We start from the raw sequence: 6000 nt of genomic DNA, 5'->3' as shown, positions 1-6000 counted from the left end.
CCATAGATGCTGCCACAGTGCCCTCCGCAGATGCTGCCACAGTGCCCTTTGCAGATGCTACCACAGTGATGTCAGGGGCTTGCCCAGAGCCGGAGTCCCGGAGCAAAGCCGCTTCTAGCACTCTGCCTGGGATTCCAGCTCTGCTTCTGACATCACTGTCCATATATGGACAGAGATGTCAGGGGCAACCCCAGAGCTGGAGTCCCGGGCAGAGCACTAGTAGGCTCTTCCTGGGACTCCAGCTGTGCTCCTGACATCACTGGGACTCCTGCTCTGGGGAAGCCCCTGACATCATTGTCGATGTATGGACAGCGATGTCAGAGGCTTCCCCAGAGTCCCAGAGCAGAGACTATACTAGCGCTCTGCCCGGGTCTCCGGCTCTGGGGAAGACCCTGACACACTGTCCATATATATGGACAGTGATGTCAGGTAATTCCACAGAGTCCCGGAGCAGAGCCTATACTAGCGCTCTGCCTTGGACTCTGCTCTGGGGAAGACCCTGACACACTGTCCATATATGGACAGCGATGTCAGGGAATTCCACAGAGTCCCGGAGCAGAGCCGATACTAGCGCTCTGCCCGGGACTCCGCTCTGGGGAAGACCCTGACACACTGTCCATATATGGACAGCGATGTCAGGGAATTCCACAGAGTCCCGGAGCAGAGCCGATACTAGCACTCTGCCTGGGATTCCAGCTCTGCTTCTGACATAACTGTCCATATATGGACAGAGATGTCAGGGGCAACCCCAGAGCTGGAGTCCCGGGCAGAGCACTAGTAGGCTCTTCCTGGGACTCCAGCTGTGCTCCTGACATCACTGGGACTCCTGCTCTGGGGAAGCCCCTGACATCATTGTCGATGTATGGACAGCGATGTCAGAGGCTTCCCCAGAGTCCCGGAGCAGAGCCTGTACTAGCGTTCTGCCCTGGACTCCGCTCTGGGGAAGACCCTGACACACTGTCCATATAGAGTCCCGGAGCAGAGCCTATACTAGTGCTCTGTACGGGACTCCGGCTCTGGGGAAGCCCCAGACATCGTATGTCCAAACATGGACATCGATGTCAGGGAATTCCACAGAGTCCCGGAGCAGAGCCGATACTAGCGCTCTGCCTGGGACTCCGCTCTGGGGAAGACCCTGACACACTGTCCATATATGGACAGCGATGTCAGGGAATTCCACAGAGTCCCGGAGCAGAGCCGATACTAGCGCTCTGCATGGGACTTCGCTCTGGGGAAGACCCTGACACACTGTCCATATATGGACAGCGATGTCAGTGAATTCCAGAGTCCCGGAGCAGAGCCTGTACTAGCGCTCTGCACGGGACTCTGGCTCTGGGGAAGCCCCAGACATCGCTGTTCATATGTGGACAGCGATGTCAGGGAATTCCAGAGTCTCGGAGCAGAGCCTATGCTAGCGGCTCTGTGTCCCGCGGGCCGCAGATGACAGCCCCAGGGGCCGCATGCGGCCCGCGGGCTGCGTGCTTGAGACCCCTGGTCTAGAGTCTATCGAGATATGTGTTAAAACGCAAGAAAATAGGACATGTTTTATCCCTACATGGACCCTTCACACGACATTCTGTTTTTTGATGATGTGTGTATTTACACGTGCCGGTTTTGCAGTGTTTTTTTGGCTCGATTTGTACAAACTTGGAGTAAATGTTTTTAGCGGCTATGTAGAGTAAAACCGTGCCAATTAAGCACATACTGCGCCATTAAGGTTCTCCCTTTGTGGAAATGCACATCATACAGAAAACAGAGTGTCTGGTTTAATTGGTTAAGGGCAACGCGTGCCTCCATGTGATATGGATCCTGAATACTGCCATGTTTAAGAGGCCTTACTGTGAGCCTAATGAAAGATAATTACTGACTGGGTGATGGTGTTTCATGTAAGAATGTGTCCACACAGGGCGGATCCGCTGTAGAGAAATCCCAGCACATCCACAATGAAATTCACTTGGAAAATCTGTATCATGCACCAGATTTTGATGTGGATTTCCCCGATTCTACCAGGGCCATTTTAACACATTGGTGGGCCCAGTACAAAGATGTCATGAGAGGGCTCACATTATCTTTCCTGTAAGAGGTAAAATAATGCCCCCATAGTGCAAAAAACATAATGTAATTCGCCCATAATGCCCCACATACGTATAAAGCCCCCATAGTGCCACACACACACACACACACACACACACACACACACACAGAATCATGCCCCCAACCAGTGTAATGCCCCCCACAGTGTTTGAAGCCCCATAGTGCCAAAACACAGTTTTATGCCTTGATAGTGTCCCCACACAGTATAATGCCGCCATAGTGCCTCTCCACACAGTATAATGCCCACCACACATAGTATAATGTCCCTTTGGTGCCTCCTAAAAATAATAAAATAAATACTCACCTAGCCCCGTTCCCACGACGAATGGAGGAGATCCCTCTTCAGGTCTCCTCCGGTCTGTGCTGTGTATGGCTCGGCGCAGACAGGCACGATGACGTCCCTGCGTTGCGCATGTCTGCACCAAACTGCTCATGGCAGGTGTCACAGGGAAAACAGTGTATTCTCAGTGCCACATTTTATTGAGAATGGCGGTGCACGGAGCTGGTTGCTTCCATCTTCACCAACTCTTCAGCTGTATCCACGTCCTGAGAAGGCGTATTCAGTTGTAAATGGTGCCACTGCCATATGGTGCCACTGCCATATGAGCCCAGTGCAAGTGCACCGTTTTCCCTATGGTTAAAGCAGTCCTGGTTTGTAAAGGCAAAAGGGAAAGCCACAGTAAAATCTGCATCATAATCTGCCACCATTCTACAGCAGTATACAGCATTCAATACGCAGCCAAGCTTTAAAATGTGCTGATTTTTTTTTCCCCACGAAGATTAAGCACGATGACTTTTTTTTTCTATTGCATTCACCTACCATCCCCAAAAAAGAATAATAATTAAACACTAACTTGTATGTACCCCAAAATCTTGTCCTGCAAATAAACAAGACCCCAGTCAGTGACATCAATAAAAATCTAAAATAGTTATGGAATGTAGCGAGGCAAAAAAAAGGTTTTTCATTGTGTACTGAAAAGCTGTATACATTTTCAATATACTTTCTATATCGATTCCTCATGGTTTTCAAGATCTTTCCTTCCTGTCATTTGATAGGAACTTCCATTGTTGTGATCCCAGCACCTGTGTGTCCATCACATGACCAGGACATAATTTTATCTACTGAAAGTAAACAATGAATGTTACCATTGAATAACAGCAAGCAGAGATCTTAAAAACCATGAGGAATCGATATATAGAAAACATATTGGAAAATTGTATAAGTTTTGATCATACAAAGATCAACCTTTTGTTTGCTAACACCGTCATGTTCCCTTATTGTGGTAAACACTGGAGCAGGAACGTGTAAAAGTAGTCTTGCACCTCCTCATTAAAATAATTATAAAGTCCACTACCTCTACAACAATGCCTGTAAGGTAGAAAAAGGGTGATCCAGCCGACTCGCTACACCGTACCAAGAAAATAAATGATCACACACTGAGAAATTTTCTTCATTCCTCAGAATAAGTTCTGGTAGATCCTGACTCGTCAGGGGGAACTACAAGTATCAGCATGTACTAGAACTTGTTCTTAGCAATAAAAAATATTTCACCATGTGCGATTAAAGGGATTTTCCAGCCCCTAAAAATTGATGGACTATCCTCAGGATAGGCCATCAATAGCTGATGGGTCGGGGTCCGGCTGTCGGGACCCCCGCCGATCAGCTGTTTTGAAGGGGCTGCAGCGCTCATACGAGCCTTGCTTTCCCTTTATTTCCCTTACTTGCTCACACTGTGATCCGCCGACACAGCAGCAGCGGCGGTTCACACTACTGCATTCTCCCATTAAAGTCAATGGAAGAAAAGGCTGCAATACTGGTGAGTCGCCGCTTCTTCCGTGTCGACGATACTGGGGATAGGCCATCAATTTTTAGGGGCTGGAAATCCCCTTTAAGATCTATATTTTTTCATGTTCTCGGTGCCAGTGCAGTCAGTTGGCTTGATCCATTGTTTTTGTATTTTAGGCTCTGTTCTCACTGGTGTTATTACTTTCAGGTATTTTTGACAGCAAGAATAGTGCTGTCTGCAATGCTGTTCTTGCTTTTAAAAACACTAAACCCCGACAGAAACCTGATGGACACCATTAAAATAAATGGGTTCTGTATGGTATCCATCCAAAATCTGATCTAGCATAGCTTTCATGGCTCCTTTATTACCGGAACAGCCATGACGCTTGTGTGAATAGGCACTATTTGTAGCATTAGTGGGCTTTATCATTACCTTTATTCATGACTTATTCTTTTCTAACTCTATCAACCTCTTGGCTATTACAGAAACATGGCTACACCTGTCTGACACTGCTTCCCCTGCTGCTCTATCTTATGGTGGTCTCCACTTCTCTCATGCCCCCAGACCTGAGAACAGGCAGGGTGGAGGAGTAGGTATACTTCTTTCCCCACACTGCACTTTTCAGGTCATTCCCCGGTCCCCCCGCTCACATTTCCCTCTTTTGAAGTCCACACCCTGAGACGCTTTCACCCTCCAAGTGGCAGTTGTCTACCGCCCCCTGGGCTCACCCCGCCAATTCCTGGATCATTTTGCTGCCTGGCTTCCACAATTTCTATCCTCTGAAACACCCACTCTCATCATGGGTGACTTCAACATCCCCATTGATAACCCAATCTCCTCATCTGCCTCCCAGTTTCTATCTTTAACCTCGTCCCTAGGTCTGTCACAACTTACTAACTCTCCTACACATGAAGACGGGCATTCGTTTGACCTGGTCTTCTGCCGTCTCTGCTCAGTTTCTGACTTTATTAACTCTCCTCTCCCGCTCTCTGACCACAACCTTCTCTCCTTTACTATCAAATATTCTCTACCTTTTCAGGTCATGCCTACCTGTCAGACATACAGAAATCTACATGCCATTAACACTCAGAAACTCATAGACAGTCTGCAGTCATCATTGTCCCCTATCTCTTCCTTCTCCTGTCCCAGACTAGCCGCCAAAAATGACAATAACTATCTCAAAAATGCATTGGATGAAGCAGCCCCCCTCTATACTCCGAACCACCCGACAAAGACGACGACAACCCTGGCACACGCATCAATCCCGCTTTCTTCAGCGGTGCTCGAGATGTGCCGAACGACTGTGGAGAAAATCGCATTTGGCTGCAGATTTCCTCCATTACAAATTTATGCTCAAAACTTACAACTCTGCCCTTCACCGCGCCAAACAAGTCTATTTCACTTCTCTCATCTCCACACTATCTAATAATCCAAAACGCCTATTTGATACTTTTCACTCCCTCCTTAGTCCTAAAGTGCAGATGCCAATCACAGATCTCAGTGCTGAAGACCTGGCCACTTATTTCAAAGTTGAAATTGACAACATCCGGCATGATATTATCTCCCAGTCCCCTAGTAACATCGATCCCCCTTCCCTCCCGCACTCCCTCTTCTTCACTTTCAGCATTTGACCCATTAACAGAAGAAGTCTCTAGGCTCCTCTCTTCTTCTCCTCCTACTACCTGTCCTAGTGATCATATCCCCTCACACCTCCTCCAGTCCCTCTCCCCGGCTGTCACTAGTCACCTGACTAAAATATTTAACCTCTCTCTTTCCTCTGGTATCTTTCCCTCCTCTTTTAAGCATGCTATTATAATCCCATTACTGAAAAAACCAACTCTTGACCCATCCCGCGCTGCCAACTACCGACCAGTCTCTAATCTGTCCTTCATCTCCAAACTTCTGGAACGCTTGGTCTACTCTCGCCTTATCCGCTATCTCTCTGCTAACTCCATTATAGACCCCTTACAATCTGGTTTCCGCACTCTACACTCCACAGAAACTGCCCTTACTAAAGTCTTAAATGATTTCTTGGTGGCTAAATCGGACGGTAAATCCTCTCTCCTGATTCTTCTGGATCTCTCTGCAACCTTTGACACTGTAGACCACAAACTCCTAC

The sequence above is a fragment of the Rhinoderma darwinii genome, chromosome 2 (assembly GCF_050947455.1).
Source record: "Rhinoderma darwinii isolate aRhiDar2 chromosome 2, aRhiDar2.hap1, whole genome shotgun sequence".
In the NCBI taxonomy this organism is placed as follows: domain Eukaryota; kingdom Metazoa; phylum Chordata; class Amphibia; order Anura; family Rhinodermatidae; genus Rhinoderma; species Rhinoderma darwinii.
This window is presented reverse-complemented; position numbering follows the sequence as displayed.